The 21,451-nt window shown below is 40.0% G+C and overlaps 2 pseudogenes; one reads left to right on the top strand and one right to left on the bottom strand.

Annotated features, from left to right (window-relative positions):
• Positions 1-439: 439 nt before the first annotated feature.
• On the bottom strand, positions 440-1,730 carry LOC105725096 (DNA repair protein XRCC1-like; annotated as a pseudogene).
• Positions 1,731-11,275: 9,545 nt separating this feature from the next.
• LOC135268630 (thymidylate synthase-like) lies at positions 11,276-12,210 on the top strand (annotated as a pseudogene).
• Positions 12,211-21,451: the final 9,241 nt, after the last annotated feature.

Here is a 21,451-nt window from a genome sequence, read left to right as displayed (position 1 = left end):
GAGGCCGAGGTGGGTGGATCACGAGGTCAGGAGATCGAGACCATCCTGGCTAACATGGTGAAACCCCATCTCTACTAAAAATACAAACAAACAAAAAAAAAATTAGTCTGGCATGGTGGCATGTGCCTGCAGTCCCAGCTACTTGGGAGGCTGAGACAGGAGAATCGCCTGAACTCAGCAGGCGGAGGTTGCAGTGAGCCGAGATTGTGCCACTGCACTCCAGCCTGGGTGACAGAGCAAGACTTCATCTCAAAATAAGTACATAAATAAATAAATAAATAATATAAAAATAAAAACATAAAATAAAAAAAATAAAAGTTAAAAAGAAATTGTTACCTGTTGGGGGTCACCACCTGCAGGCCTCTGTCCCGCAGATGCTGACTCAGTGACAGATGAATAAAGTACACTGGAACACAGATATTATGCTTTGCTAGTTTGGCTAAGGACCCATGGTCTGGGGATGCTTTCAAGGAAGCTTGGGGGCTTCATCACCACTGCTGCCGCTGTGAGAGGCCTCATCATCCTCACTGCTCGAGTCTGGCCCTGCCATGAGGTACCTCCGGGAGGGCAGCCGCCAACGCATGCGGTGACAGTCCAGTGCCCACTCCTTATGCACGATGCGGCCTCCGAGGCCTAGGACTTGGCTGTACTTAGGGGTGTTGGCAAAGGCACAGATAAGGTGCGTGCTGTCCGGGGTCCAGTCTGGTCGATACTTGGCCCCCAGCTCTAGGGCCTTATCTCGCAGTTGGGAGCGGAAGGGGTTCTGGAAGCCACTCAGCACCACTACCACACCCTGAAGGATCTTCCCCAGCTCCTCTGGGCCAGCTCGGCATCGCCTGGGCTCGGTGCCTTCTCCTCGGGGCTGGCCTGTCACTACCCCCTGTGCTGGGGCAGGGACTGGGGCTGGGGCTAGGGTACGGGTGAGAGCTGGCAATTCAGGTCTCTTGGAAACAGGTGGCGACAGCTGGGGTGGTGGTTTGCTGGGGGTCTTCTTTTCTTCTTGGTTCAAATCCAACTTCCTCTTCCCTTTGGGAGACTCCCGGGGCTTGGAGGGGCTGCCCACGGCCCTGGAGACTGGAGCGGCTGAGGAGGCAGCACTGGAGGCCTGGAGGGTGGCAGCTGCATAGCTGGGTCCTGCCAGGTCGCTGGCTGTGGCTGGGGATGTCTTTTTGACCCGGCTGAAGAAGAGAGCACCCGGCCTCGGAGAGTTGGCGCTCTCGTCCTCCTCCTCCACACGGAACTGGCCAAGCTTAGTCACCGTCACCTTCTGGGTCGGGGCCTCTGCCTCATCTTTGTCTGGGGGGCTATGAAACCGTACAAAACTCAGGCCAAAGGGGGGTCCTTGCTGTAGGGCTGGCTGCAAACAATTTTGACCCGGTCCCAGCGCTTCTCGGCTGCTGCCCGGACCAGCGTGTCAGGCCCAAACGTGCGAACGCGGTTGGGGTTCGAACCACTGAGGCTCTTGGAAGGGGACATGAAAGACGAGGTGACCAGAAGGACCTCATCGTCTTGCTCCCCAGCACCTCCACGAAAGCTGAGCCATCATTCCCGATGTCCACACTGTGTATCTGCTCCTCCTTCTCCAACTGTAGGACCACAGAGACGGCCTTCTCGCCTGCCTTGGCTGTCCACCATTTTCGGTAAGTGTCTGCCTTGAGAAGATTTTCTGCACGGTGGGTCGAGTCCTGGCTGCTGCAGAACACGACATGGCGGAGGCAGATCTCCGGCATGTCAACTTCGTGGGCTTCACTTGGCCAGAGGGATGAGGTACGGTCTGGGGTCCGAGGGGCAGGGAAGGTGGGAGGCGGTGGGGTGCACCCTGCGCGGGCTGAAGTATCAGGATAATGATAAAGATGTGCATGGCCTAAAAAAAGATATTTTTTTCTTCGAAACCCAAGAGGATAAAGAACCTATCTCTGAAAACATAGAAGTTTCCAAAGAGCTTCAAATCCCAGCTCTTTTTACCGGAGACAATGGAAATCTGTGGGACTATAGGACCCAGAATGTGTTGGGTTTGCAAAAGCAGATCACTGATATGTACACCCTGTTCAGCAAAATGAATCAAAAGTTAATAAGAAGCTTAGGCAGAAAGTAAATCGGAAAACAGAAATAGAACCCAAAACTCAGGAGTAGGTGACAGACCATTACAGGACTTGACAAATACCAGTTTTGTTTTAAATAACAATGCTGAATCTGAAAGTAAGTCAGAAGATCTATCTTCAGAATGGACAAGCAGCAGAAGAAGGGGTGCTCCTTTCCATTTGAAAGAGCCAAGCCTTAGAGACAAGGTGAGAAGATGAAGTGAATTTATGGATTCCGGTTTTTCTGAATTTTCAAAGCATAAGGAATCAAAACAGAAAATAACTAGTATCAAGAAGATGAAATGCTTGATGAAAAGGTATTTTTTTTGTCTTTCATGGAGTGTTGATTTATCCATTCTTGTGTTTGTTAATAGACATATATGCATAAAATGGCTATTTTATAGCATTAAACTTTTCAAATCATTTTGGTCATCATGTAACTTATGTTCCTGTTCGTTTAAGTTTCTTTTTATCTAATAGCCAAAAGGTAAAAAGAAGCTATTGGCTAAAAAGAAGCTTAAGTGAACAGGAACTTAAGTTACATGATGTAACCAAACAATAGCTATTAACATTTTTAACCAAATAAAATGTGTTAATAAATAAAAAATTAAAAAAAAGACTTCAGTGTGTATTTTCATACATTTTCTCTCTCAATATATTGTCCAACATCTTGCGTGTAAACTCTGGCTTTTCTCCCATATCTCAAAATAATCTTTTGGAAATCACAGGTCACATTGTCTCAGTGCTAAAAGGGTATAAGAACAACTGATTTATTCCACTCCCATCTCTGTGAATACAAAATTTAAATCTCTAAAGTATTTTGTATCTATTTATAACACTATATTCCTGGCTTATTAATGTATTATTTCATGATTAGTTCTTAAAAACTTAACAAGGTGCCAAATAATTTTTGTGAAATATTCCATGGAGAACCACCATTAAAATAGTGCTTATTTTAATTATATTTCATCACCTCATTTCACAAGTCATTACAAAACATCTTAGTTGTTTAAAAATGAATGTACTTGGGCCAGGCACAGTGGCTCATACCTGTAATCCCAGCACTTTGGGAGGCCGAGGCAGGCGGATCACCTGAGGTCTGAAGTTTGAGACCAGCCTGGTCAACATGGTGAAACTCCGTCTCTACTCAAAATATGAAAATTAGCCAGGCATGGTGGCACACGCCCGTAATCCCAGCTACTCAGGAGGCTGAGGCAGGAGAATTGCTTGAGCCCAGGAGACGGAGATTGCAGTGAGCCAAGATCATGCCACTGCACTCCAGTCTGTCTGACAGAGCAAGACTCTGTCTCAAAATAAATAAATAAATAAATAAGTATCTCCCGTGTACTTATCAGTTCATGGGAGATAATCATCAAATTAGTCACTGCCCATCTATGTGTTTGGGTGAACACAAATTGAGAATTTAGCACTGAATCTCAAAAGATTTAGTTTTTATCTAGGTTTTGAAATTTTATTAACTCTCAGGAGGCTGAAGCTTTCGAGACAGGAAGGAGACAGGGATTCCTGAGTTAAAAAGATCAGAGAGTAAAAAAGAAAATACTGATGTAATTCTTAACTTTGAGAAGGGAGTAAGTTAAGATGTGGTTGTGAAGGTGGATAATGAACATAAGGAGAGATCAGTGCAGGCTACAGTCCTGCGCTGAGTGCTGTCTTTATCTGCCTTGTAGGAGTGGCTCAGGACAAAGTCTTGGCAAACAGGCAGAAGACTGATGTATCTTTTTAGATTCTACAATTCATAAGAATAATAATGAGCTTTATAGATGATTATAGCTAACTAAAATTTGGTCTAAGGGAAAAAGTGCTCTCAATCAATCAGTCTAATCTTTCTGTAAATCCTCTCAGAAAGCAGAATTGAATTAGAGCATTGTGGTGTCCTTTTTCTTTCTGTATGTGTGTCCCACCTATATTAAAGTTATTGGCCAGGCATGGTGGCTCACACTTGTAATCCCAGCACTTTGGGAGGCCAAGGTGGGTGGATCACCTGCAGTCAGGAGTTTGAGACCAGCCTGGCCAACATGGTGAATCTCCTCCTTTCTACTAAAAATACAAAAATTATCCAGGTGTGATGGCACACACCTGTAATTCCAGCTACTCAGGAGGCTGAGTCAGGAGAATCACTTGAATCCAGTAGATGGAGGTTGCAGTGAGCCGAGATTGCGCCACTACACTCCAGCCTGGGCGACAGTGAGGCGCCATCTCAAAAAAATAAAACAGTTCTTATCCTCTGCATGTCAGCCTGCCATGTTTGTTATGTAATCATGTCCAATACCTAAGCCTATTAGTTTAAAGGGAGAACAACTGATCCAACCAAATTTTCTCTTTAAAATGTGGGAATTGGGATCGAGAGATACCGGTCTTTCCTTACAGGTCATTTTAACTTAGAATATTTAAATGTGGGATCTTTGGTGCTTCCATATTTAACCAGGAGCTTAGAAAAGCATAGTCTTGAAAGAAAAACCAAAGCGACGTGGAGAGAGAAGTTGTGAAAAGCGATCAGAGAGCCTGGAGAGATGTACTTTGAGTAGCTGGAGCTGCTCCTGGAGCTCTTTCCAGGCTTTTGTCCCAGCTCTTCTTGAAGCTACCATGCTTCCAGCCTTCAGAATAATGACTTCCATTTTAGACTCAGTGATTTTGAGTTGGTTTGACACCAAACAAAAGAACACTGAATAAGACAGTAATGTGAGTAGAAAATTCTATGAAATAGAAAAGAAACTTAATGATGCATCATAGGCCATTGATACGCACTTTCCTCTGTCACAGCTATACGGATCACTTATCCTATTCATAAATTCTTATTTCATAATAAAGAGTAACCAGTTATGTAAGAGTTAACCATAACCTATTTGTTGTTATTAGTGAACATGTTTAAAAGGACCAGGTGCTAAACCTTGGAAGAATATTAAGGTAAGATGTTATGAGATCACAGAAGCTTAGCCCTGAAGGGTCCGTGTCTTCACCTGGGCACAGATTCCTCTCTGATGTCCTCTCTGAGTGCTGATTCACCCATTGTGGTGTGAGCCCTGTGTGAAACTCTTCAGATGCAGAGAGGAATAAGACAAGGTGTCCACCCAGAGTCAAATAGAGGAGACAGTAAGCAAATAATTAGAATGTGGAACATGCCATAATCGAAGTGGGTGGGTGTCATGGGAGCAGAGATCATGGGGTATCTAACTTTGTTTGGAGGCCTAAGTATAGCAGTCATGAAGACTTCAAAGGGGAGGTAGATTTTTATTGCAACTGTTGAGAATAAACAAGGATACACATATTTCCAACTATGGCCTGGGGGTATATGAACTTTAAGAGTTGAGCTGTTGGGGACATTCCAGACCAAGGGAAAGTCATGGGCAGAGGCAGGGAGGTGAAAGGAGTCTTTCACCTGTTTTGAGGAGAAGCATAGTTAGTACAGAGTGGCTGTGACTCAGGGCCACCCTGTGTGTCCTGAGTCACAGCCACTCTGTACTAACACAGAGTGTGTCGGGGAGATGAAACTGGCTTACAGGCAGGCAGGGAGGAACAAAGGACCTTCTGAACCTCTCACAGGGTTTAGGCTTCTATAGATAATAGAGAATCACTGTATGAACACACTGTCAGACTACTTTGAGAGGAAACACATTCATTTTTGAGAATCCTCATTCCTGAGATCTCTTTATGTTTGTCTGTGGTACAACTTCCTGCAGCCCCATGTGTAGGTCATTCTAAGGGGAGAAGCTATGTAGAATCGAAAAGTATGCACAGGCAGCTTCAGGTGGCACAGAGAAACACAACACAGGAGCTGGCTTATTTGATGTTCATTGAAGTTGTGAAAAAGTATCAAAAAAAATAGCAAATTCATTAGCTTAAAAAAGAAACAAGGAAACTATTATATACCATAACAAAGTGGGATGTATTCCAGAATGCAAGGCTAGTTCAGCATTCAGAGATCAATCCATTATATCAATGGGTTAAAGAAGAAAAATAATAGAATCTTATCAACATATGCATAAAAAGAATTTGACAATATCTAACAATTATTCATGATAAAACTTTCAGCAAACTAGCAATAGAGAGAAACTTCTTCAACTTGATTTTTAAAATCAAAACAACTCCTCCACTTAACATGATACTTAAGCATGAAAAACAAGATACTTTCCCACCAAGAACAGGAACAAAACAAGGCTGTCTCCTCTTATCACTCTTATTTAACTCTTATTTAATTAGTACGGGAAGTCCTAACTAATGCAATAAGACACAAAAAGGAAATAAAAGGGATACAGATAAGTGCTAAAACTGTTCTTGTTCATATGTGCCGTGATTGCCTATGTAGAAAATCTCAAAGAATAAACAAAAAACGCTTAGAGTGAATTCTATGTATATAATCTTTTATAAGTGATTACAATAAAGATGCAGGATAAAAGGTTAATTTTTAAAAAGTCAATTCTTTTCTTATATGCCAGCAATGAAGAGTTGAAATTTAAAATTAAAAACACAGTGCCATTTATACTAGCACCAAAAATGAAGTACTTAGGTATAAGTCTAACAAAATATGTAGAGTATTTATCTGACAAAAACTATTAAAATCTGATGAAAGAAACCAAAAAGATCTAAATAATAGAGTTACTGCATGTTAATGAATAAGAAAACTCCATATTGTTAAGATATCAGTTCTTTCAACTTGATTTACAGATCACTATTGGGATCAATGCAGTCCTTATCAAAACCCAAACAAGCTACTTTGTGGATATTAACCAGCTGGTTCAAAATCTATGGAAAGTCAAGAGACCTAGAATAGCCAACATGATATTTTAGAAGAACAAAATTAGAAGACTGATGCTAATTGACTTTAAGACGTACTATGAACTTACAGTAATCTAGAGAGTATGGTACTGGTAAAGAATAGATTAATAGATCAATGGAATAGAACAGAGAGCACAGATAGAGATGCTGGGACAGAAGATGATCCAGGGAGAGAAGATGACCCTGGGAGACAAGAAAGGGTGAGGGGTTGAGACCGGCTCTCGCTTTCTGACCCAGCCCAGCCACAGCGCGCAGCGCTCACGAACCGCACAGCTCTCTCGTCTTGCTCAGGGAGTGGTATGCTTCCTCCCACTCATGTTTAAGTGGATGATAAACTGCTTTTCTTCTTAGAAAAACACAAAGAGGGGGCCAGGCGCCATGGCTCACACCTGTAACCTGAGCGTTTGGGGAAGCCAAGAAGGGTGGATCACCTGAGATCAGAAGTTTGAGACCAGCCTCGCCAGCATAGTGAAACCCTGTCTCTACTAAAAATACCAAAAATTAGCCTGGCGTGGTGGCGTGTGCCTGTAATCTCAGCTACTCCGGAGGCTGAGGCAGGAGAATTGCTTAAACCTGGGAGACAGAGGCTGCAGTGAGCCCAGATCGCCAGTGCACTCCAGCCAGGGTGACAAGAGTGAGACTCTGTCTCAAAAAACAAACAAACAATAAAACCCACCACAGAGAGGGATTTACTATATGAGGAAATATATATATATATGATATATATTTCATATATAAACTATAACATACATAATGTATAATATATAATATATAATATAATGTAAGTAACGGTAGAGGTGCTCCTCTACTCGACGAACACCCAGGCTCAGGCCCGCGGGCACATCTGAGCTGTCAGGTAGGATTCTGCTTCCCAGGAGATCAGAGGAGACTCCAGGCCCAGGTGGGAGGCCCTCGGAGGCTCAGCACAGCCCCCAGATCACCCCACACAGACTAGGCTGGGCCCCCAGCCACCTGCCCCAGGAAGGGGCTTATGAGCGCCCTCCCACAGAGACCTCCCCCATCTCCTGACTGGTCCTTGCCACTGAGTCCAGGGGTTTGGTTTTGCCCTGACGCCTCCCGTGCTCACCCACAGATGGACTGAGAGCCTGGGATGGAAATCCCAGTCCCTACCAACCCCTGGCTGCTCTGCCTCTCCCTGGAAGGACCATGTTTTGTTCTCTCCTGACACTTCCCATTGCGGAAGTCTCTCCACTGGATTTGGAAAAACAGAGCTAATAACAGAAAGAAAGGAGAGAATTGTGCTGTGTGGGTCCGGCCTGAGGGCTCCTTACCATTCTCTTCTTCCCAGGCGATGGTGAGGGTGGATCACAAAGGAAGTAAGAGAGGTAGGGGCATAATAGGAAAAAGAACACCACGCCAAATACCAGGGTGAGGAAGATATCCAACACCCATGGTGTGGAGCTGGGGGTGTTTCTCCACAAATCACTAAGAAGTTTTGGAGGAAATGGAAGAGTCTCCATGTGAACAGTCCCTAGTCTCTGAGGGAGTGCCCAGAGCTCAGTTGTAGACAGCAAGTAGCTAAGCTCTGGGCATTCCCTTGGACCTGAGCACTTTAAGGCAGTTGCTTGCTGCCTTAAAGTAAATGAGCTCTGGGCAATCCGTCGGAGACTGGGGACTGGGGCCCAGGCCTGTGTCACAGAGCTGGGGCCTTCACCTCATAAAGGGCCCCTGATGGGGGAGGGGCAGTGAGAGGGGGAGGCTGAAGCACAGCCCCTCCCCACCCCACAAGCCCGGGATCCCTCCACCCTCCCACCTTCCAGATTCCTCCTTCCCACTAAGTTTTGTCAGTGACAGAACTCAACCAATTTTCTGTTCTTTCTCCCTGACACACAGATATTATCTGGTTCCTTTTATCTGTTGGAGATGGTTGTATGAGGTTATCTATTTTATAATCCTTGAAAATCTGAAGTTGACTCTGAAACTTTGACTATGTACCAGGGATTTTTATTCTCAGAATCTCATTCATCCTCAACTCCAGCTTTCCCACACAATGTTTTTGTCTTATATCGATCCAGGGGCAAAATGTAAATTTGTTTTACTCTTATTTAGTTTTGTAAATTTTGAAGAGTAAGGTTTTTTTTTAATTATTTCCATTTCACTTTCAATCAAAGGGACCAACCCACATACAATTAAGATAATTTTTTAAATTTTTTTAAATTTTATTTATATATTTATTTTCTTTACAGTTCTGGGGTACATGTGCAGGACAGGCAGTTTTCTTACACAGGTAAATGTGTACCATGGTAGTTTGCTGCATCTATCATCCCATCACCTAGGTGTTAAACTCAGCATGCATTAGCCGTTTTTCCTGATGCTCTCCCTACCACCGGCCCTCCCCCAACACGTGCCAGGATGTGTTGTTCTCCTCCCTGTGTCCACACGGTCTCGTTGTTCAGCTCCCACTTAGAAGTGAGAACACGTAGTATTTGCTTTTCTGTCCCTGTGTTGTTTGCTGAGGATAGTGGCTTCCAGCTTCATCTACGTGTCTGAAAAAGACGTGATCTGATTCATTTTCATGGCTGCATGGTATTCCATGGTGTATATATACCACATTTTCTTTATCCAGTCTACCATTGATGAGCATTTGGGTTGATTCCATGCCTTTGCTGTTGTGAACAACGCTGCAATGAACATACACGTGCATGTATTTTTGTAACAGAATGATTTATATTCCTTTGGATATATAATAATGATATAAATACCATTATATATTATATATTAATATATAATATATATGTATTAGTATATAATATATAATGTAATATATAATGTTTATTATAGCTGATTAATATATTCTAGCTAATGCATATAAAATATATAACATATAATATAATATATTATATTATATATTATATGCTATGTATGCATTAGCTAGAATAATATATAATGTATATATTTATTATATATTCATGCATTAGCTAGAATATATTAATCAACTGTAATATATATTATATATTTATATATAATATAATATATTATATAATACATAATTATATATTTTATATTTAACAGAATGATATATATATAATATAATGGTTTAAATACCATTATACACAGTAATGCGATTGCTGGGTCAAATGGTATTTCTGGTTCTAAATCTTTGAGGAATTGCCACACTGTCTTTCACAGTGCTGAACTAATTTACATTCCCACCAATGGTGTAAAAGCATTCCTGTTTCTCCAGAACCTTACCAGTATCCATTGTTTCTTGACTTTTTAATAATTGCCATTCTGGCTGGTGTGAAATGGTATCTCATTGTGGTTTGCATTTGCATTTCTCTAATCATCAGTGATGTTGAGCTTTTTAAAATATATTTGTTAGCTGCATGTATATCTGTGTGTGTGTGTGTGTGTGTTTGTGTGTGTGTGTGTGTGTGATGGAGTCTTGCTCTGTTGTGCAGGCCGAAGTGCAGTGGTGAGATCTTGGCTCACTGCAACCTCTGTCTCCTGGGTTCAAGCAATTCTTCTGCCTCAGCCTCCTGAGTAGCTAGGATTACAGGTATCTGCCGCCATGTCTAGCTAATTTTTGTTTTTTTGAGACTGAATCTGGCTCTGTCACGAAGCTGGAGTGCAGTGGCACAATCTCGGCTCACTGCACCCTCAGCCACCCAGGTTCAAGTGATTAATCTGCCTCAGCTTCCTGAGTAGCTAAGACTATAGGTGTGGGCCACCATGCCCAGCTAATTTTTTGTATTTTAGTAAAGACAGGGTTTCACCATGTTGACCAGGATGGTCTTGATCTGACCTCGTGATCTGCTCACCATGGCCTCCCAAAGTGCTGGAATTACAGGCATAAGCCACCATGCTCAGCTTAATTTTTGTATTTTCTTTAGAGATGGGGTTTCACCATGTTGGTAAGGCTGGTCTTAAACTCCTGCCCTTAAGTGATCCATCTACCTTGTCCTCCCAAAGTGCTGGAACTACAGGCATGAACCACTGCACCTGGTCTCTCTTTTGAGAAGTGTCTGTTCATGCCCTTTGCCACCTTTTAATGGTGTTGCTTTTTTCTTGTAAATTTGCTTAAGTTCCTTGTAGATTCTGGATTTTAGACCTTTGTCAGATAGATAGATTGCAAAATGTTTCTCCCATTCTGTATGTTGTCTGTTTTAGCTTCTTTTGCTGTGCAGAAGCTCCTTAGTTTAATTTGATCTTATTTGTCAATTTTTGCTTTTGTTGCAATTGCTTTTGGTACTTTCATCATAAAATCTCTGCCCATGTAGCTGGGGCAGCAGCGACCCCACCGAGCACGAAGAGGCGGAGCACTGGACGGCGGCGGGAAAAGAACGCGGGGAATGGCTCCTGCCACTGCGCCACCTCGCCTGGCTCGGTCCCACCGCTAGCCGTGCCACTTCTGCCTCCGTCCCGCCGCCTGCAGCGCCATGCCCGTCGCCGGCTCCTAGCTGCCACGCCAGCCCTCGCAGCCCGCCGCCCAGGAGCTGGACACCCAGCCGCGGCCACCTCACGGGGAGCTGCAGTACCTGGGGCAGATCGAGCACATCCTTCGCTGCGGCGTCACGACCGCACTGGCACCGGGACCCTGTCGGTGTTCTGCAGGCAGGCGCGCTACAGCCCGAGAGATGAATTTCCTCTGCTGACAACCGAACGTCTGTTCTGGAAGGGTGTTTTGGAGGAGTTGCTGTGGTTTATCAAGGGATCCACAAATGCTGAAGAGCTGTCTTCCAAGGGAGTGAAAATCTGGGATGCCAATGGATCCCGAGACTTTCTGGATAGCTTGGGATTCTCCGCCAGAGAAGAAGGGGACTTGGGCCCAGTTTATGGCTTCCAGTGGAGGTATTTTGGGGCAGAATACAGATATATGGATTCAGATTATTCAGGAAAAGGAGTTGACCAACTGCAAAGAGTGATTGACACCATCAAAACCAACCCTGATGACAGAAGAATCATCACGTGCGCTTGGAATCCAAGAGATCTTCCTCTGATGGCGCTGCCTCCATGCCATGCCCTCTGCCAGTTCTAAGTGGTGAACGGTGAGCTGTCCTGCCAGCTGTACCAGCGATCGGGAGACATGGGCCTAGGTGTGCCTTTCAACATCGCCAGCTAGGCCCTGCTCACGTACATGATCGCGCACATCACGGGCCTGAAGCCGGGTGACTTTGTATATACTTTGGGAGATGCACATATTTACCTGAATCACATCGAGCCACTGAAAATTCAGCTTCAGCGAGAATCCAGACCTTTCCCAAAGCTCAAGATTGTTCAAAAAGTTGAGAAAATTAATGACTTCAAAGCTGAAGACTTTAAGGTTGAAGGGTACAATCCACATCCAACTATTAAAATGGAAATGGCTGTTTAGGTGCTTTCAAAGGAACATGAAGGATATTATCAGTCTTTAGGGGCTGGGCTGGATGCTAAGGTAAAAGATCTTTTTGCTCTAAAAGAAAAAGGAACTAGGTCAAAAATCTGTCCGTGACCTATTAGTTATTAGTGTTTAAGGATGTTGCCACTGGCAAATATAAGTGTGCCACTTCTTTCCATGATAAAAGGCTTTGAGTTAACTCACTGAGGGTATCTGAAAATGCTGAGATTATGAACAAAGTGAGGAGAATGAAATATATATGCTTTTAGCAAAAATATGTAGGTACATTTCAATCCCATGTCTTTATAAAGAAGGTTGGTGAATTTTGAGAATTTCACAAGCTTTTCTCTCAAAGCTAAGGGTGCTGAGTTACACCATCAATCATAATGTAGAGTGTGGTTATTGTGCATTTAATGTTATAGTTGTTTTATAAGTTGCTATAATAAAGAAGTATTCTGCATTTGTCAAAAAAAAAAAAAAAACTTTGCCCATGTCTATGTCCTGAACGGTACTGCCTAGATTTTCTTTTAGCATTTTTATAGTTTTGGGTTTTAATTTAAGTATAATTCATCTTGAGTTAATTTTTCTCTAAAGTGTAAGGAAGGGGTCCTTCCTCAATTTTCTGCATATGACTAGCCATTTCTCCCAGCACCATTTATTAAATAGGGAATCCTTTCCCCATTGCTTATTTTTGTCAGGTTTGTCAAAGATCAGATGGTTGTAAATGTGTGGGTTTTTTTTCTGAGTTCTCTGTTGTGTTCCATTGGTCCATGTGCCTGATTTTGTACCAGTATTATGCTGTTTTGGTTAGGCTTGTAGTACAGTTTGAAGTAGGGTAACGTGATGCCTTTAGTTTTGTTCTTTTTGCTTAGGACTGTCCTGGCTATACAAGCTTTTTTTTTTTTTTGGTTTCATAAAGAACTTTTAAAATTGTTCTTTCTAATTCTGTGAAGTGAATAATGTCAATGGCAGATTAATGGGAATAGCATTGAATATGTACATTGCTTTGGGCAATATGGCCATTTTCACAATATTGATTCTTCCTATCCATGAGCATGGCATGTTTTTCCATCTGTTTGTGTCCTTTCTGATTTCCTTGAGCAGTGGTTTGTAGCTCTCCTTGGAGAGGTCCTTCATGTCCATTGTAAACTGTCTTTCTAGGTATTTTAATCTCTTTGTAGCAATTGCAAATGGGAGTTCATTTGTGATTTGGCTTTCTGCTTGTCTGTTGTTGTAGGAATGCCTGCGATTTTTGCACATTGATTTTGTATGCTGAGACTTTGCTGAATTTGCTTATCAGTTTAAGAAGCTTTTGGGCTGAATTGATGGGGTTTTCTAGATATAGGATCATGTCATCTTTAAAGAAAGACAATTTGACTTCCTTTCTTGCTATTTGAATATCCTTTCTTTCTTTCTTCTGCCTGATTTCCCTGGCCAGAACTTTCAACACGTTTAACTTTTATGTTTGTTTCATGTTCTATTGCATTAGCTAGGACCCTCAGGATGATGCTGAGTAAGAGAGGTGAGAGCAGGCATTCTTGCCTTGTTTTTCATCTTACCAGGAAAGCATCTAATTTCTCACCAGGGAATATGATGTTAGCTGTAGATTTCCTAGAGATGTTCTTTGTCACTTCGAGGAAGTTTCCCTCTACTCCTAATTTGCTGAGACTTATCATTAATGGATGTTAGATTTTGTCAAATGTTCTTCTGCATCTGTTGATATGGTCTTGTTTTTTTCTATATCCTGTTAATGTGATGAATTACATAAGCTTATTTTCAAATGTTGAACTAGCCTTGCATAATTAGTATAAGGTCCACTTCATCCTCTTTTTATACATTATTGAATCCAATTTGCTAATACTTTGTCCAGGATTTTTGCATCTATCTTAACGAAAGATAGTATTCTATGGTTTTTCTTTCTTGTAGTTTGGTTTTGATCTGTGGTAATAATGACCTCATAGAATAACTTGGGTAGCATTCTCTATGCTTCTATTTTCTGGAAGAGATTCTAGAGAACTGTTATAATTTTTCTTTGTCAGTGTTAGAATTTACCAAAGAAACTTTTGGGCCTGGTACTTTCTATTTTATCAGCTTATTAATTATTGATTCAATTCTTTTAATAGATATAGGACAACTCAGATTGTCTTTTTCTCCTGGTATGAATTTTGGTAGCTTGTATATTTCAAAGAAGTGCTGCATTTTATGTGGGCTATCAAATCTATGAAGTTGCTCATAATATTTTTTAATGTCCATCGAATCTATAGAGGTGGTTCTTCTTTAAATGTTGATATTAATAATTTGTATTTTTTTCTCTCTTACTTTGGATAGAGATTTATCAATTGTATTTATCTTTTCAAAGAATCAGATTTTTATTTTGTTGACTTTTTTCTATTGATTTTCTGTCTTCAATTTTATTGATTCTTATGTTTTTCTTCTGCTTATTTTGAGTCTAATTTGTTCTTCCTTTACTGGTTTCTTAAGGTGAAAAGTTAGATTATTGATTTTAGACCCTCCTTGGGGTGCAACATTTGCATTCAATGCTATAATTTTGATCAAAGCATTGTTTTACTGCATCTCACATACTTTTGTGAGATGTCATTGAAAATGAAAAGCTATGACCACCTTCTGTAACTTACTGCAGTATCTTTTCCATCTCTTTAATTTTTATCTCTATGAGTGTTCAAATTTAAAGTTGTATTTTCATTTTCATTTAGTTCAAAATATTTTAAAACTTCTCTCAAGACTTCTTTGATCCATTTTTTACTTAGACGTGTAATGTTAAGAATTCATGTATTTTAACGTTTTCCAGCTATCTTTCCAAAGTTGATTTCTAGCTTAATTTCACTGTGGCCATAGAGCATAATTTGCATGACTTACATGCTTTTAAATAAGTACTTTTTAATGGCCTAGATAATGATGTGTCTTTGTGAACATTCCATGGGAGCTTGAGAAGCATGTGTATTCGCTGTCATTGGGTGAATTATTCTATACATGTTAATTGGATGCAGTTGATTAATGTCACTGTTGACTTGAATTATAATATGTCTTTCCTAATTTTTTGCCTGCTTAATCTGCTAATTACTAGTAGAAAGATGTTAAAGTCTCAAAGTACAGTAGTAAATTCATCTATTTTTCCTTGAAGTTCTATTAGTTTTTGCCTAACATATAGTGATGCTCCATTTTTAGGTGCATAAACACTAAGGATTCTTACGTCTTCTTGGAGAGCTGACTCCATTTTTATTATGTAATTAGTCTATTTTTGATAATTCTTCTGGTTCTGAAGTGGCACGTGTCATTAATAGAGCTACTCCTGTTTTCTTTGGATTATTGTTAGAGTATTATTGTCACCAGTGGGCTGTTTCAGGCTCTTGACTTTGCTACACAAAAGCATTTGAGAGCGAGTCCAGAATAAAAGTAAGCAAGAGTTTATTGCAAAGCAAAAGTACACTCTGACAGCTGATCAGAGCTGGCTACTCAAAGGTGAGACAGCCCTGTCTGATGCTGGGGGATCGCCTTTATGGGAGATTTACATGATTATTCATGGAGGGGTGGGAAGGGGTGCTGCTGATGGGCATGTTATGGGTGATTCCCTGGCTGCACATGTGCTGTGGTTGTACCTGCTAGTATTACATTGCATGTCTCATTAGCATCTTAAATCTCCACCCAGAGGTGTTTTTCTTTTACTATTATAGTGAATACAGGTCAGCTCAGGGACACTAATCATGGGTTTCTGTGCTTGTGTGAACTTGGGAATTCTGCATTCTATTCTTCTACCTCCTTGCTGCAGGATGTCCTGACCACGACCCCATGATGTGGTTTGTGCATTGTTGGGTACTTTGTTCTCTCCATCCATTTAGCAACTTTGTTCTCCTTTAAGGATGGCCATGGCCACCCTTTATAACTTACCTCTGTATCTTTTCCATCACCTGAATTTTTATCACTATGGGTCTTCAAATTTAAAGTGGGTCTCTTGTAGACAGTTGGGTCTTGTTTTTTGATTTACTATGACAGTCTCTGTATTTTAATCGGTGCGTTTTAGACCATTGACAGTTAAGATGATTATTGATATAGCTGAATTAATATGTACCATATTTGTTAATAATCTTTCCTTGCTGCCCTTGCTCTTCGCTCATATCTTTGTGTCGCATACTTTTTCTACTTTTTGTTTTTTAATTGAGCATGGAACAATGGTTGAATATATGGGGAGATATGTTCTCATATAAGAGTTTATGATAAAGGATTAATTTTCTTAATTACTATATTTTACAAGAATCTTTAAAGCAAAATTAGGATTGTCCTCATTCTCCAGATATTGGGATATCTGGACACTCCCAAGTCCGTCTCTGTTTTAGTAAGGATCATTAAATTGTTCCCTTATTTGTAAACATCTAGAAGCTAGGAATGCCTGATTTTCTCAGAATGCATGCCAGCAAGTCTCAGCCTCATTTTCCTGGCCCTCACTCAAAATGGAATCACTCTGGTTCAAACGCCTCTAACACTTATGTTGTCAAATAAATTACTGACTCCTTCTTTCTCTCTTCTTTTTGGGAACTTCTATAATGCATAACTAGTCTACTCAATGGTGACCCTTAAATACCTTAAGCTCTGTTCAATTTTTTTTTCTTTTTGGTCCTTAGACTCAAATATTTTAAACAATCTTTCTTCTTGTTTGTTGCTTCTCTCTTTTACCTGCTAAAGTCCTCTGTTAAACCTGTCTCATGAATTTTTTAATTCACATTTGTATTTCTCATCTCCAGAATTTCTTGTTGGTCTTTTTAAAATAATTTCTATCTCTTTGTTGATATTCTCCTTTTGTTCATATATTATTTTCTTCACTTTTTAGTTATTTGTCTATGTTTTTATTTAGTTCCTTGAGAATATTTAAGACAGTTGCTTTTAAAGACTTTGTCTAGTATTTTAAATGTCCATGTTTGTTCAGGGACAGTTTCTGCAACTGTATTTTTTTCCTTTAATTGGGCCACGCTTTGAACATCTTGTGATTTTGTTGTTATTGTTGTTGTTGTGGAAAATGGGGCATTTAGAATAAAAAAGACATTCCTTCTCCCAATGTTTGCAGACTAAGCCATTCAATAATTAGAAGGGCATGCTCTGAGACTTGAGATCAGCCTGGTGTGAAGGCTCCTTCATCTTCTGTGATCTTCTATCAGACTTAATTTTCCCTGGGCCTGTGTATGATTTTCTTCATTTTTCCCTTGCATACATAGCTTTTTTAAAAAAAGTCTTAACTTCCTTAGGGGTCCTAGCCCTGCTTCTTCTCAGAGTCACACATATTCTGTTGTATTCCTCTATGTGTAATCTGTTGCTCCAGGTGTGTGCATGTCTGTCATGCATTTCACAGCAGTATTCACAAGCTATGTTTGTTGTCTTCTACTGGTTTTCATAGCCTGAGATCGGAACTGTTCTGATCTTTGCTGTCTGATCTCTGAGTTAGTAAAAACAGAGACTAATTCAATATGGAGCTCCAAGACAAGTTAGAACATTGCAAATAAGGTCTGGTTTACTCTCCCCAGTTCCGGGGAAGGAGTGGGGAGCTTGGCCATCATTTTGCTGAGACCATTCTGTGCAATTCCAGGGATGAAGTGTGGCAAAGCCAAGTAAAAATGTCACACAATTTTCTACCACTTTGAATGTGGCTCCGTTTTGTTTGGATGTTTGTTTGTTTTCTGTAAACCTTGAGCTGTTTTCCACAGTTCCTAAAAATCAGTTTAACCAATTTTTAGTTGTTTCTTTAATGTTTCCGTGAGGGACAAAGTTCTGAAGTTTTCTAGTCTGCCATTCTTCTGACATCACTGAGATTAATTTTATGATCCATCATATTTTTTTCTGGTAAATATTCTGTGTACATTTAAAAAGAATGTGTATCTAACAGTTGGTATATGGAATTTTCTATGTCGATTAAGTCAAGTGTTGCTCAAACCTTTTACATTCTTACTGAATTTTTGTCTACTTGCTGTATCAATTATTGATGTAAGGGTATGAAAATATCTGACTTGGTCAGGTGCGGTGGCTTACACCTGTAATCCCAGCACTTTGGGAGGCTGAGGTAGGTGGATCACCTGAGGTCAGGAGTTTGAGATCAGCCTGGCCAGCAGGGTGAAACCCCATCTCTACCAAAAATACAAAAAATAGCTGGGTGTGCTGGTAGGTGCCTGTAATTCCAGCTACTGGGGAGGCTGAGGCAAGAGAATGGCTTAAACCTGAGAGGCAGAGAGTGCAGTGAGCTGAGATCACGTCATTGCACTCCAGCCTGGCCAACAAGAGCAAAACTCCATCAAAAAAAACAAAAAAACAAAAAACTGACTATAATTGTGAAAAGAAAAATGTTTATTTTTCTTATAATCTTTATATTTTGCTTCATATATTTTGAAGGTACATGATCTGTTATATAAACATTTAGGGTTCCTTATTCCTCTTGATAAACTGACCCTTTAATTATTTTGAAATGACTTTATCTCCAGTAGTACCCATTCAACTGAAATTTACTTTGTGTGATACTACTATAGACACTTCAGATTTCTTTGCAGTAGTGTTTAGTATATATTTTTTCATCTTTTTACTTAGCTTACTTTTTAAATTTACTCATTTTCTGTATTTACTCATCTTACTTATATAAACTCTATTTTTTTGTAGGCAGAATACTGTTAGCTTTTGCTTTTTTAAAACCTTATCTGTCAATATTAGTATTTTTGGGCAATTGATATTTAATATGATTATTGATATGATTAAAGTTTATTTTCTTAAATTGGTTTTTATTTGTTTCCTCTGTACTTTGTTACTTATTCTCCTTTTTAGCCCTTTTTTAAGGATAATTGAGAATATCTTTAAGAATTTCATCTTATCTCTTTGATTGGCTTATCAGCCTTTACTCTTTGTTGGCATATTTTAGTGGTTGGCTTAGGGTTTATAGCATTTATTTTTAACTTTTCACAGTATATATTCAAGTTATATTACTTCACATGTAAAATGTTTCAATAGCATCCTCCATTTTTCTCCTCATAGGCATTATGCCATTACCGTCGTAAATTTGACTTCTACACGTGTTATAAACCTCATGCTACATTATTACTGTTACTTATCTTTTAAAAATACTTAAATAATAAGAAAAACATATCAGAATTTTATCCATGTAGTTACCATGTCCAGTGTTCCACATTCCTTTGTATATATTTATATTTCCAACTAGTATCAGCTTTTCAATTTTGTTCTGCCTAAAACTTCAACATTTATTGTAAAGCGGGTATATTAGAGATGAAGTATTTCAGGTTTTCTATGTCTGAAAAGGTCTTTATTTTACTTTCATTTTTTAATGTTATTTTCATTGTGTCTAAAATTTTAAGTAGAAATATTCTTACTTTTAGTACCTAAATTCTAGTTGTATTATATCATACTGATGATTAGATTTTTTTAAATGTTTCTTCACATGCACTTTAAAGGTTTTCATTTCAGTTCATACAATGCTGCCATTATCATGCCACTTAAAATGCACCACAACCCAAGCATTTTTCTAAGTGTCCAGTACATATCCATTCACTTAATGTTCACAGGAATATTTGGAGGCATGTCCTGTTATCATCTCTACTTAAGAGGTCAAGAGAGTAACTTGCCCAGAGTTGCTCAGTTAGTAAACCATGTTCCATAGGTGAATAGAACTTTGCCTTTGCAAACTTTAAATGTCAAAAGACAGGTTAAAAGTGTGATTATTGTTACTATTTTTCAACTTTTATTTTAGGTTCGGAGGTGCATATGCAGGTTTGTTAGCTAATTGCGTGTCATGGGGTTTGGTGTACAGATTGTTTTGCCACCCAGGTAATAAGCAAAGTACTAGATAGGCAGTTTCACAGTTTTCACCGTCTTCCCTCCCTCCACCCTTAAGCAGACCCCAGTGCCTGTTATTCTCTTCTTTGTGTCCATATGTATTCAGTGTTTAGCTCCCACTCACATGTGAGGACATGCGGCATTTGATTTCCTGTTCCTGTGTTTGTCGGCTTTGTATAATGGCCTCCAGCTCCATCCATGTTACTGCAAAGAACATCATGATGCCATTCTTTTTTATGGTTGTGTAGTATTCTGTGGTATGTACGTACCACATTTTCTTTATCCAGTCTTCCACTGATGGGCATTTAGGTTGATTCCATGTCTTTGCTATTGTGAATAGTGCTGTGATGAACATACACATGCATATATCTTTATGGTAGAATGTTTTATATTCCTTTGGGTATATACACGGTAATGAGATTGCCTGATCAAATGGTTTTGAGTTCTTTGAGAAATCACCACACTGCTTTCCACAGTGGCTGAACTAACTTACATTTCCACCAGTAGTGTCTAAGCATTCAAAAGGGTGGCTTTTTTTTTTTTTGAGACGGAGTCTCACTCTGCCACTCAGGCTACAGTGCAGTGGTACAATCTCGGCTCACTGCAACCCCTTCCTCCTGGGGTTCGGGTGATTCTTGTGCCTCAGCCTCCCAAGTAGCAGGGATTACAGGTGTGTGCCACCATGCTTGGCTAATTTTTGTATTTTTTGTGGCAACAGGGTTTCGCCATGTTGGCCAAGCTGGTCTTGAACTCATGACCTCAAGTGATCTGCCTGCCTTGTCCTCCCAATATGCTGGCATTACAGGCATGAGCCACTGTGCCTCAAAAGGATGATTTTTAAAGAGGAAATAAAATACATCAAAATTAACTTATCTATATCTGAAAAAAAGAAAATAGTGAGACCAATACTTTGATATTTGATTCAACTAGAGCTTTAATGACAAGAAAGCTTTAGGCTCCCTAAAATTGCTGTTTATAAGATTGGTACAATTGGCTGAGTTTTTGTTTAAGGGTGAAATTTGCCCAAGAATGTAGAACTTTAAAATTTATTTGCCTTTTTTCTGAGACATTGTGTAGAAGATGCGCCTAGTGTCAGGAATCTTCTTATGTAAGTAGGCATCACATGCATAATTGGCACTTGACAAATTGCCATCTGTTAGATTTGCTGATAGAAACAAGAAGTTAAAAAGAACAAATCATATGAAACAAAACGAATAGCAGTCCTAACATGATTGTGAGTCTGTATTTAATGGTAACTACACTTAGGTGTTTATGAGAGAATATTAAAATTTCATAAATTTACACTGAACACTTAAGAGAATAAACATATTGGCACAAAACTCTTGGAACCATGAAGAGTCCACTTTATTCAATATTTCTGTGGAAATTGTTCTGGCATAAC

This window comes from Aotus nancymaae, unplaced genomic scaffold (assembly GCF_030222135.1).
Source record: "Aotus nancymaae isolate 86718 unplaced genomic scaffold, 86718_ANA_hifiasm-v0.15.2.pri h1tg000041l, whole genome shotgun sequence".
Taxonomy (NCBI): Eukaryota; Metazoa; Chordata; class Mammalia; order Primates; family Aotidae; genus Aotus; species Aotus nancymaae.
This window is presented reverse-complemented; position numbering and strand designations above follow the sequence as displayed.